The sequence below is a fragment of the Ictidomys tridecemlineatus genome, chromosome 6, assembly GCF_052094955.1.
Source record: "Ictidomys tridecemlineatus isolate mIctTri1 chromosome 6, mIctTri1.hap1, whole genome shotgun sequence".
Classification (NCBI taxonomy): domain Eukaryota; kingdom Metazoa; phylum Chordata; class Mammalia; order Rodentia; family Sciuridae; genus Ictidomys; species Ictidomys tridecemlineatus.
Genome location: NC_135482.1, coordinates 175,484,355 through 175,497,039, shown reverse-complemented (window position 1 = coordinate 175,497,039; position 12,685 = coordinate 175,484,355). Strand labels below are relative to the sequence as shown.

At 48.2% G+C, this 12,685-nt stretch overlaps 1 protein-coding gene across 4 annotated transcripts in view; it reads right to left on the bottom strand.

The window, feature by feature from the left end:
- Slc7a1 (solute carrier family 7 member 1) overlaps positions 1–11,811 on the bottom strand; it is a 74,855-nt gene extending 63,044 nt beyond the window's left edge. Inside the window, exon 1 of one of the 4 annotated variants that reach the window (XM_005317066.5) lies at positions 11,672–11,811. The gene's annotated coding sequence lies outside the window, so the exon portion shown is untranslated. Of the gene's footprint in view, positions 1–3,859; positions 4,007–11,671 lie in introns of those variants that run through there. The other 3 variants (XM_078016177.1, XM_040281632.2, XM_040281631.2) reach the window with 3 other exon arrangements.
- Between the last annotated feature and the right edge of the window lie 874 nt (positions 11,812–12,685).

Genomic DNA, 12,685 nt, shown 5'->3' with positions numbered 1-12,685 from the left:
TTCAATCCGTGGTATTCCTAAATGACTGCAGGTTCCAGCATTTTCTAGGTGATCCTGGAGTTAGAAATGTAGTCTCTCAGAACCCATCTGGGCCTCCTGAATCAGAATCTGAGTTCCAACAAAATCCCCAGGGGAGGATTTGTACATAACCCTGGTCTAGATAGACACCCAGAGTTTGACTTTAAAATAGGAAAGGCCCTGTTGTATTATGCAAAATAGTTTACTTAAATGCTTAGGAAGATATAATCCCTCCTTCTACCCTTGTGGCCGGCCTCCACTGGCACATCTGTCCAGTCCCTATACACCTACCTACCTATGGCCTTTAGACAGTGATGAAGGAGTGACAGAAATGACTAAGAGGCCCATCACAGAATTCACCTAATACGTACAACTACAATGGAAACACTTCCAGTCTTGTGTGTTATATTTCCAGAAACAATATACTACAGTAAGTCCTGCCCTAAGTTTAGAGTTTTACTTTTAGTAGTGTACACCTTGTATCTTTCAGAAAAGTCCAAACCTAAGAGGAATATGGCCCTCTGGCCTAGGCAGGGGGCCTGCACCATGTCCACACTCACTATCAAGTGGGCACAAAGTTCTGCCAGTTCAAGGAAATCCAGTAGCAAGAGCAATTCTTAGAAAAAGGGACAAGAACTAAAATGTCTGAGTCTCTTCATTTGGACCTGGGGCAGCACTTCTTGCTCCCAGGAAGCAACAGTGTTGAGGATCCCATTCTCTCCCTCTGTGCCTGCCTCCTAGGGCCTCAAGGGAAAATGATTGCTTCCTTTACGTAACTGGACACCTCACCAGAAAGAGACAGCTCTGGGGGTCAGAGCCAGAAGCCCCTAAGAGGCCCCAACTCAACCACCAACACAAGAGCTTATACGGTGGCACGGCAAGATCTCCCGTGGAGGGGCACCCAGGTGCAATAGGAAAGTGACTTGAATTCATGTTGAGTGGTATTCTCCACCGGGCACTGCCCCAACTCAAAATTGCCCAAGGTACACAGTTGCACTCATCAGACCAGAGACTCACAGGCATTCAGTGATTACCTAATCCCTACCACAAATTAGTTTTGATCACTTTCTAAATTCTGACTGCAAACGCTAAGACCAATATGATGAACATTTCCCAATTCAGGACAATTATTCAAAGAATTAATGATATTCTTACTTAATATCTCCCCAAGATAGCCCTTTAGGAAGAAAGTAAAATGAAAAAGAAATGTCTTCTAACAAAAGTGGTTTTTAAAAAAACAAAATGGCTGTTAAAAATTTGACATTATAGATTTGTGAGGAGTGTGACACTCAACTACATTTAAAGATTATCACTTATTGCAAATAATACTGCTATGTATGTAACAGCATAAAACCAAATTTATGAAGTTCCTACTCAAATACTAACAGTGGTGGCAATTTATAACTTATACATGCATTTTTTAAAAGACTGTAAATTAAGTACTCTGACTGTAAATTTCTTACAGCAAATATATTTTTATTGAGCATAGTAAATAAAAGAGGTTTGCAAGGAACAGGACAGATATTTGTATAGTGTTTTAATAAACTAGGGCGATTTATTTTGTGTTAGTTCTGTTATGTCAGTATGCCCTTGTTCAATGGAACCAACTCCCTTGATTTACAATTGTTTTAAGAATTACATACACGGGCTTTGTTATTTAAGAATACTTACTTGTTAAATCAAAATAAAATTCAAATTCTTCTTAAGCAAAAATCCATTCAACCTTTCCAAGAACTATTTAATAATATAATTGTCATTGCTAATATTATATTTGCAATACTCTGCTCAACTTTAATCCAATAGATTGGACAGACCTCAAATTAACTTTTCTATTAAAGCATCTTTTTCCTGTTCTACTCACAAATCCTTAACGCTGAAAGAAAAGGCAAACTTTTCAGACGTGTTCTTCCTTAAAACGCATTGAAAAAAAAATAAATTCAAGGATATTCAAAGTACTTGAAATTAATCATAAGTAAGGGGGATGGGAATATAGCTCATTTGGTAGAGTGCTTGCCTTGCACGCACAAGGCTCTAGGTTCAATCCCCAGCACCACAAGTAAATAAATAAATAAAGGCAGGCCCATTTCTGAGAAACACACAAACACACACACATATCCTGACCAGGCCACCTCTAAAAGAGAGCTGATGCCAGTTACTCAGTTTGCAACTCAAAGCAAGCTGGGAAGTTCACAGGTGTCCTGTAAACCTGCTCCCCTGCTGGGAATCATCACAAGGAATAAAGTCCAGTTCAGACAGAAACTCTCACCACAAAAGAAACCTCTACTACTTTCTCCTCCTAGAAGATGAATTATTCTCGTACCTTTAGTGCCTGCAGCAGACCTGAGATTTGCAAAGTTGCAGGCTAGGTGCATCCAAGCGTAGCATTGTTCTGCAAACTGGAAGTGGCCACTAGGAGCACCCTTCTTTTTTAATGTCTTTAATGAGATAGAAAAGAATAAAAATTATCAAGAGTTTTGTGGGTATAGGAAAGTGGCAGAGGTCTTGCCTAGCACGTGTGAGGCCCTGTGTTTTACCCCCAGGACTGTAAAAAAAATAAAATTATCAGATTGCACTGTAGGAAAGAACAATGGGTAGGTGCTGTTTCATGGAAACTTCCAATCTTTTTATCAATATGTGTGTCGCCATGTGTGGACTTGGTGGCAATATAAATTTAGTTCTTATTGTAGATAGCGGTCAAAGTTTCTGTCCTTGGGAACACCAGTGTGTGGGTAGCAGAAGTCACATTCCACACACCCCCGAGAAAGGCTTCTAGAACTTTGTGCTGACAGCTAGGACAGGCACTACCAGAGCCTTGAATCCCACGTGCCTATATCCTCCTGCAGGACCAGAGAGACAGGTGACAGCCTAAATGAGGGACATTTCCAAAGCTTATCTTCATTGTATGTAGAAATGAAAAGCTATATTTTCTGAAAACATTATAAATTTAGAAATCAGCCAGTGAATCTTGGTCATCTTTGATACTCAAAAGATAAAAAATCCTAGGCAAATCAGGCAAAAATTCTCCACAACAGGATGGGACAGGCTGGCCCAATGGTGATTTGAGAGAAAGCTCTAATTTTACCTGATCTGTGAAGATATCTAATAACCAACCTAGCAAAAATGTAATATCCTGATACTCCGATCTTAACAGGGCTGGATTACTCCAAATCGAAATGACAGAGCAAACAATTCACCATATGATTTGTACTGAAGTACAAAATATGGTGCATACTTATACCAAAGAACAAAATAAACCCCAAACTGAGATTGGGCAGAATTGTAATAGAAACTTGAAATAATTTATTGTCCTATCTACCTGCCAAACGTTACAATCTACCTCAGTTATTTTTCCTTTAAAATATACTGTTTTACTAACCTATATAAATATTCCTCCAATAAATATTTGTTGAGCACTATCATAGGTGCTACAAACACAGCAGTAAACAAAACAAAAGACTTTTGTGGAGTAGGAGATGCTGGGGATTGAACCCAGGGCCTCTCAAATGTTAAGCATCCTCTCTAGCACTGCGCTACACTCCCAGCTCCCACAGTTCAATGTGACCGTATTTTCTTTTTGTGCAAATACACAGATCTCATTAAGATAACGGTGAACATGGAAAATTACAATCAGGGTTTTTATTTTGTTTTCACTTTCAACATTAAAGTTTTCCCCATTAAGATCAAATGTTCTTTGAAAATGCCATTTTTATTGGCTACACAATATTCTAATATGGAAACAGAATTATAATTCACCTAAAGTCATTTCCGAAAAAAAACACAAAGAGACATAGTTAAATCAAATATGTTCAATTTAGGAGCATAAGGAAAAATGCCATCTTACCAACCTCGGAGACCCCGTGCACTCCTCCACAATGATGGACACTCACACTCACGGGCTTTGCCACATCAAGGTCCAATTTGCGAATCTCCCTTTATAAGCCCCACTCCCTCTTTGATCGAAGAGAACATTGTCTGCCCAGAACAATACGTTTTCATTTCAATTTCCCTTCTTTTCAGGAAAGGAAATGTTTGCACTTCAAAGGGTTTCTTTGAAGAGCAGCCCTCGGTGCTGGTCGGGCCAGGTTAGGAGTTACTGGGCTCAGCAGGGTGCGTGGACCCTGGGCGGCTGCCCACCGGAGTCACTGTCAAGGCCAGCGCCTTCAAGGAGAGGGTCTGGGGCAGGAGAAGAACAAACAAACACATGGAAAAATACTTGAAGCTTTTGATCATGACCTTCAGAGGCCCCTTCTCACACACAACGTAGATTCGCAGCTCAGGGAAACTGAGGTACAAAGAATGAGGCGTCGTGCACTCTGAAATAATAGTGTCCAACAAAATCATTCCAGAAAGCTGACTCACGCTGGAGGACCCATTCGAGGCCAGGAGAAAGGGGAGCCACTCTCAGTGCTGGCGGTGACGGCAGAGGGGACAACCCAAACAGAAGGTCCAAATTCCACTGCACAGGAGTTTTGAAACCTTCCCCTAGGAAAGTGTGCATTTGAGTAGCACAGTCATTAACAAAGCAACACAATTTAGAATTCTGCCTTTGACTTTTCCAGCGGCCTCCTAGAAAGGATGAGAGGCTCACCCAGAGGCAAGTCTGCAACTATATGCAATAGCCACCGGGGGCCGTGCCGCAGCCCTCTGTCAGGCCCATGTGCATCCTTAACCTCTGCCAAGTCGAGGAAGCGAGGGGTACAGAGCAGACAAGAGAGGACCTGCAACACTTCAAGTCTCAAACAAGTCCTGTATGTGATAATGATCTCCGCCCTTCCCCACCCCAAGTACCTACTTGTGCACACACGAGGAGAGTGCTACCAAGGGAGGTTGTCAGCCTGCTCATGTGGGCAACCACCCAAAGAGTGGGCAGGGGCAGGAAAGACGGCCTGAGGACTCAGCTGAGGGGGCTCTTCTCAGGAGTGGGGACTGCGGTCTGCAGGGCCAGGTGACCAGGTGACCAACCACTTTTCTTACAATCCATTCACCTGGCCAAGTGCCAAGGCTTTGTGCAGCAATCATGGACTTTTTTATTTTCTCCTGTCACTGTACTAGTTTCCAAGTTCTTCACGATAAGCAGTCCCACTTTTAGGAACTTTTTCTTAAAGTGAGAGCCTTTAAAAACTAAAAGACTTGTGACGCAGAAAATTAAAACACGGTAGAATACTAGACTAGGGTTCCCCTGAGCTCCGATTCCCCAAGATACATAAATAGCCGTGAAGAACACCACGTGGACAATTCAAAGTTGAACAAGGGCTGTGAACTCGATAACCCCGCTGCACTGATGTTCAGCTTCCTGATTTTGATTCACTGTCAGGCTGCTCGCGTGGCGCAGTGGAACAGAGTTTGCGGAGAATGCACAAGGCCCTGGGTTCCATCCCAGCACTGAGAAAAGGGGGAAAAAGCCAAGATTTCACACTGAAGCCATCCTTGTTCTTAGGAAATACGTGATAAAGTATGGAGAGGCAAATAACGCATCAGGACATGTCAGAAAAGCGTGCGCATGTGCACTCGTGTGTGTCTATGTGGGGGGAAAGGCAGCAGGGCAAAATGGTGGCAACTGGTGGCCTGGAGGAAAGGGCACAAGGGTTCCTTGGGCTCTTGAAGCTTTTCCTTAAGTTCAAAATGCTATCCAAAAAAAAAAAAGCTGAAAGAGAAAAGAAAGAAATGAGAAAGAAGGAAAGCGGTGGAAAAGAGTTTTACTACATACCTGTCCCCAAGACCTGCACCCAAAGCTCCCAGCTTCCTGGGCCTGGTCTCATCCCAAGGGAGGGTAGGAGGTTCCCCTGCCACCTGAGAAGCTCTGGCCCCTGGGAAAGCACTCCTGAGGGTAGAAAGCGGCCACCCCAGGCTTTCCAAGGGTGTCAAGTGGGGGGTCTTCTAAGGAAGGGGACACTTCCCCATGTCACCACATCGCAGAAATCAGTCAATGAAAGCTGGGGGCAGAACTACAACTACCACAGGCCTCAGAAGAATGGAGTGTAAACAGTTTCTGGTTCCCACAAGACCCCCTGCGAGGAGTTCTCCCTGCAGAGACACGGAGGTGGAGCTCAGGGATGACCGGATGGGCACCCCTGTGGTTCAGGGCAGGAAGCAATGTGTCCAGCCAGAGGCTAGTGACGTGAATGACAAACTACTGACCCCCAAAGAATGCAGCCGGGTCTCTGCCACACATGCTGGCTCCTGAGTCTGGCCACCTGCCCAGCACAGCTGCCCCAGCAGCCCCCGGGCTCCAGCTGTGCAGGGAAGATCTGCATCCAGAGATGGTAGAGAAATCAGGGCCAGGGAGGGAAGCTCCCTCTGCAGGTCCCCACCGTCCACAATAAGAACCAGAGCTGGCCCACGGTGGAGAGGCCCTGCAAGCATCACCACAACTTACCCAGAAACAAACGGGAGCAGTCAGAGGTGTGTGCTGCCATTTCAGCAGGCACCTGGCTCGCCAGGCACTTTCCAAGAGAGGCTGGAGCCCAGGCAGGGCTGGCTTCACAGTCCCATCACACACGTAAGGGCTGCTCTGGAGCCAAGCCACTTGGGTTCCAATCTTCCCTCTGCCACTTATTACCTGCTTGTGTGCCCAGTGGGGTAGAGAAGACCTGCCTTCACTTCCCCATAAGTCAAAACAGCTGGACCTGACTTGACAAGCAGTTCCGAGGCTGGAAGAAAATACATCAAGCGCCAAGTACTCAGAAAGCACTAAACCTGCACTTGTGCTTCCTGACCTCATCTGTCCCCGCCTTCCTTCCTATCTGGTGTGAGACTGGTAGATGGCACTTGGTAGGCAAGGAAGAAGGTGTGGAAAGAGAAAGAGGGCATTTCCAAGCACACCTTAACAGATCAATTCAAGCCACTTCATGGGAAGAATGAGAACAGTCACAATCGTTGGAGGAAATGACAATGTTCAGTTCCCTCCCTTCTCTGAGCCCCACTGAGGGATGAACCCACCTCCCTTACCCCAGTAGGGATATTACCTACTCAAAGAAAGGATGGAAACAGATGGCCCTGGGTTTGGGGGTTTAGCTTTTCTCAAACCCAAGGACTTCGGGTAATTTGGGTTCAATGTTGGGAATGAAGATGACTATAAGGACAGCCACTATACCCACAGCCACTAAACACACATCCCCTGCTAAACACACACATGTACATACACACACACACACACAGCAAACACTAAGAAAGGGGCTACCCAGAGGTGCTCAGAGTGGCCAAGCCCAAGACTGTGGACCCCAAGGTGGCACCTGGATCTCATCAGGCACATCTAGGCAGTAGAGCCAAAAGCCCAGGGCTGTCATCATTCCCTCCAGACCCAGGACCAGAGGGGATGGGGAACTTGTCAACAGATTACTCGAAGGCCCAAATGCCCCACAACACCCTGAATTGGGCACATTCCAAGGAAAGGGGACTACATTTTATTGCCATGGCAAATGGGGAAGCGAACTTAAGTTGTTTTAAAAATCATTTTTCTCCCACACCTAAATCAAAGAGTTAACCTTTCCTTCCACGATAACTATTAACATTTATGTTAAATACTGGGTACCAGATGCTGTAAGTGTGTCACATCAATTATCTCATTTAAATCCTTTCCATCCTGAAAGGTAAGCACTAAAAGCCAGGTGCAATGGCACATACCTACACCCCCAGCTAGCCAGGAGGCTGAGCCCAGGAGTTGGAGACCAGCTTCAGTAATGCAGAGACGCCAGTCTCAATAAATAAATAAATAAATAAGTAAAATAAAAGCCAATTACTACGAAAGCAGCGTGGGAAAGGATTTCCATGTGGTACAGGAAATACTTTAGAACAGGCATCCCTGTAAGCAGGGCTCACTCTGTCATTCAGCCCTTTCTTTGGGGACCGGTCGTGGCTTCCACTTTGACCCCGCAGCTTGGGGAGTGGGGCCATAAGCTCAGGTTGGCTATATTGAGCAGAGGCCCCTCCCAGAGTCACCACTGGTACATGGTCTCTAGGATCCGGAACTAGGACTCACTGTTGAACACACAGGAAAAATGTGTGATTGTCTGTATGGTCAAGAACTATCTGAACATCCTGAAAAAAAGCACTGCGGAAGGAATGTGGAAAGGTAAGGAAATGCGTCTGCCCAGGCCCTCTGCACCCCCAGAAAAGGGAGGGGAAAAGGAAACACAACCTGGAAAAAGAGACAACGGAGAAAGACACAGTGCTATCAAGAAAGGGGACATTCTTTCTCCCACCACTATCTAAACTGGAAATAGAGCTGATTTCAAAAAAGAAATTGCATGAATTTGACACCTTTGTCAAAGGACTGAATGGACTTCAAGCTTTCCAGCTTCTCACCAGGAAGGCTGGGAAGGACAGGTCCCCATTAAGTGCATAAGTTTCAGAAAGTCTAAATGACTTCCCAAAGTCTGCACATGGAGAGAGGGGCAAAGCTGAGTCCAGAAGTCAAAAGCAGCACTCTTCCCAGGCTCGGTGCCCCTCCTCAGGGCTCCTCTGACCAGCAGCAGCAGGGCCTGCCCTGAGCTGGAAAGGTGGACGCCTCGCCGCTCAGTCACAGCTTGTACTCAGCTTGCACAGTGTGATCCCTGAAGGTACCATCTGCAGGTCCCCCCTGTCCATAATAACCAGAGAGGAAAAGCCCAATGCCAGCCACTGAGTGTGGCAGTAGGGTGAACCTTCCAATGTCCAGAAATGTCTTTCTAGCAGCCCATGTTCCTGGGAGGACCGAATCCTGACCAGTGGATCAAGAAAACAGTGTCCCCCTAGTCTGCCAGTGTTGTAATGAACCAATGCCTTGGGAGGGAAACAGACATCGTTAGCAGTCCACCAAAGGGTTTCCCCCATTTGTGCCCATCCTTGTGGCAGAGTCACTCCAAGAGCAAATGCACTGAACCTCCCTTGACAAATTCTGACTCTCTTCAAACAAGTGCAGGGGCCATTATTTTCCAAACTGTTCGAGGGCAGAGGGAGGACAGGTAACAGATTATGGAGGAATAGAAAGAGAAGCAGCTCAAGTTTACCATGAGGCTGAAAGCCAAAGATTTTTCTACTGTATTCCCTCCCTGGAGGAGAACTAAAACCTGGGAACCTTGACCTGGGATCCCCAACCTTCCAGGGAAGTCCACCAGCAAGCTGCCCACTCTGGAGGGGCAAGGGAGGTGATAGGTAGCAGAAGAGATACAGCTCAATGAGCTCCCAATTTTAGTGTGAGGTGAATGGGAAGAAGGCTACCACTCTGGGACAGGTGGCTGCAACACACTCATACACCTTGGAAGGGCCCCAAAAGGATCCATCTCGTCCAGGCCTGTCCTTAGGGATAGAAGTATCTAAAAATGTTAGCTGTGTCTTTTCAAATCTTTCTTCCACCCCACATGCTCTTTTCCTAGCCTTCCCACCTCCACCATGATTCCCCCACGCTTGGATTTATAGTTGACCTCTCTCACACTTCACATGGGAATACTGCCAATCTGGCTGGGTATGCCTCTAAATTTACGCTGACCAGGGACTGGGAGTGCAGCCCTGTGGTAGAGTAGCACGGGAGAGGCTCTGGGTTTGATCCCTAGCAAAACACACACACACACACACACACACACACACACACACACGACCCAGGCCTGAAGGAGCCAATCATTCAGATAAGGCCAGGGTCTCATCCATAGGTCTTCCATGGAGTAAGGACGAAGGGCCAAGTGAAATGAAGGGTATCTGGGGAGAGCCTCTGGGCAAGATGACAGAGACCCAGGTATCCCCAGAGTGAGAGGAAACAGTTCCCTCCATAACAAGGACTTCTTCCTATTCAGACTCCTCCCTGGCATTAATAAACAATACCTTCAAATACATAGTTACTTATAAGAAAGGATTCGTTTCATTGGATGCAATGGGCCCTCCAACGATTGCCTGATTTTACTGGATTCGATAAAAAGAAACTAGAATACCCAATAACCATGTGCTAATTCCATCAGAGGATGAGATCTTCTATAAAATGTAATGAACATATGTGTCTTAGAATTCAAACTTCCTGAGGCCATCAATCTTGTCCTCCGTGACTTTTTTTCACCTAAAGCCAATAATCACATGCACAAAAACAGCCATGTGGCTCTAAGATTCATATCCAGCCAACTGAGTACTTTTCTGATGGCTTCTTATTAAGCCCTGTCCTGTTTGTTCACTCAAAACTTCTTTGACACTTTTTGAATTTTTACCTTTATAATCATTAAACATCTCAATATGCCAAACCTTGAAAAGGAATTTCAATCCATTATTGACCTTTCCCCTAAATTTCTAAGTAAGATCCTGTGTCTTACTTAAATAAGACACTTTTTGTTTTAAAGCCAGGCAAGTGCATGCATATGAAAATAATGATAGTTTCCACTGAGACCAACAAAAAATATCAGGGGAATAAATGTGTCATGGTTTCCTTTTATCTGAACCACACATAAAGGGCAAGCTATGTTAAGGTACAAACCCAACTAAATTATAATTTGAATTACCATTAGAACATTCAGCCAGAAGGCAAGGTACACAGTTGTAGTGAATTTTTACTTAAAAAGCATATTTATTTTAGGGAAATATATCTGGGATTGAAATCCCAACCCTGTCCTCTGGGAGAAAACCTAGCAACAGAGAGCATGACTGTGGGTACTGGGAAGTGTAGTTCTTTCTTCCTGAAGGCACATGTCTGGCTATCGTAATGACACAAGTCAAACACAACTCCTATTTGGTTCCCACCCACACACCCCCCACACCCCCCCGTGAGGAGGGTCAGAGGCCCACCCAGCAGGCCACGGTGGTAGTACTGTGGAGCAGCTGCTACTACGTGGACACGCAGGGCTGGTGACCTGCCAGTGCCCGGGAAGTTTTCTACTACGCAGAGAGAAACACGCTGAGAATAGGTTGTCTTTATGAAGCCGGAAGAACTTCCTCCGACTCCAAACCATCTGGAGGGCCTGAGGAACCCTGTGTTTTCAGGCCAATCCGGGCACAAGAAGCCCCACCTTGAGGTGACCTCCTCAAAGTAACCCTGGGGAACTTGGATAAGGGCTGGGGGACAGGGCGGGTCTCGGGATCTATCATGAAAGGGAGGAGAGGCAGGAGGCGGGCGCCGCGACCACCAAGCAGGGGTGCAGAGCACGGTCCCCAGGTCGGCCACCTGCCGCGACCACTCTCCAGCGTCCTGGCGGGGTCCCCACCCGCGGCTGATGACACATCCCAGGACCTCGTGGCGGGGCGGGGTGCTCAGCACCGCGCCATGTAAGGGAAGGTCTCCCTCGCAGCCGGCAGGCTCCGGATGCCTCCTAGGCCGGCCCCCCGAGCCCGCCGCGTGCCCCGGGCCACACAGGCCACCCCGAGCGCCCCGGCGCCAGGGTCCCTGGGCTGGCGCGCGGAGCGGGCATCGCGAGGCGCCAGGTCGCCCCGGCTTACTCTGTCGGTGTTGCATCATGCACCACGCCGCGCCTTCAGGGAACCAAAATGGACTCCGTGGAAGCGACAGCCGCATGGGCACCGGCCCCGCGGGCAAGTCCCCGCTCCCGGTCAGCCGGGGACCTCCCGAGAGGATACCAACACCCCCCGCGCGGGACCCTCCTTGACCCCGCTCCCTCCTCCAGCGACCCCACGCGGCGCCAAGGCCCCTCCGAGGTGACTCGCGCCAGGGAGCTGTCCCTCCGCTGAGGGCTCTGGCACTCACCAAGCGGGCGGCGGCGGGGGGCAGGATGCGAGCAGGACTGCGGTGGACCGACGGACGCACAGACTGGCGGACGATGGGCCCGGAGCGGAGGTCAGGCGTGCCGGCTGCCCGCGTGCCCCGCCTGCCCGGCTGGATGCGCAGCTCACACCTGCCCGCGCGGAGTGAATGGGGCGCCGAGGCGGGCGGGATCCGGCGCCGGTTTCATCAGCCGCGCGCCCGGCCCCCGCCCCTCGCGCCGCCCGCCCAGGGCCCCGGCCGGCTCCGTGTCACAGCCGGGCACCAATGGCAGCGCGGCGCGGCAGCCGAGGGCGGACGCGCCCATGGTGGGCGGGGCGGCGGAGGCTTCGCGCGCCCCAACCTGGGATTCCCCCGCCGGCGGGCGGCACCTCCTTGCGCTTTCGCTCGTGGCCTTTTCTCCGCCAATCCGAGCTCGCGGCGCTGCAGCATCTTCTGGTCCCCCGCAGCCCCAACCGCGCGCGGGCCAGGGCGCGTGCCTCCGCCCCGCGGTGCCAACTCCAGGGCTGGTGACTAGTTTCTATTACCAAATTTAAAAATTTAGGGCGTACGTCTAGGATTTTAAGACAATGATTATAAATCTTCACTTGTCATTAGAATACTTTATCGTTTTTTTTCCTTTGCCCTTGCTAAAACCTTATTCTTGTCCATCGTCAGGAAAGGCCCCAAAGCCTGCATCTACCTGTGTGTCCCTTGGCTGTGGCATAGGCATGCCTGGCTGGTGGGCCAGTCAGGGCAGTGCACTTCTGGGAGTTACTCTGCAGGACTTGCGGAAACTTTAGTACAATCCTACCTTGTTCACCTCACTGCCTCACTCCTTGTCATCTCATCTCTTCACTCTCCAAAGCAGCCACAGACTATAAAGATACTATAATCTGTAGCATGAGATAAGTAAATAGGTAACAGATGAACACCACCATCCTCCATCTATCTCTGTAAGGAAAAACAAAACTAAAAGCAAAAGAACAGCGTTTGATGCCCATGGCCCCAAATGGCCTT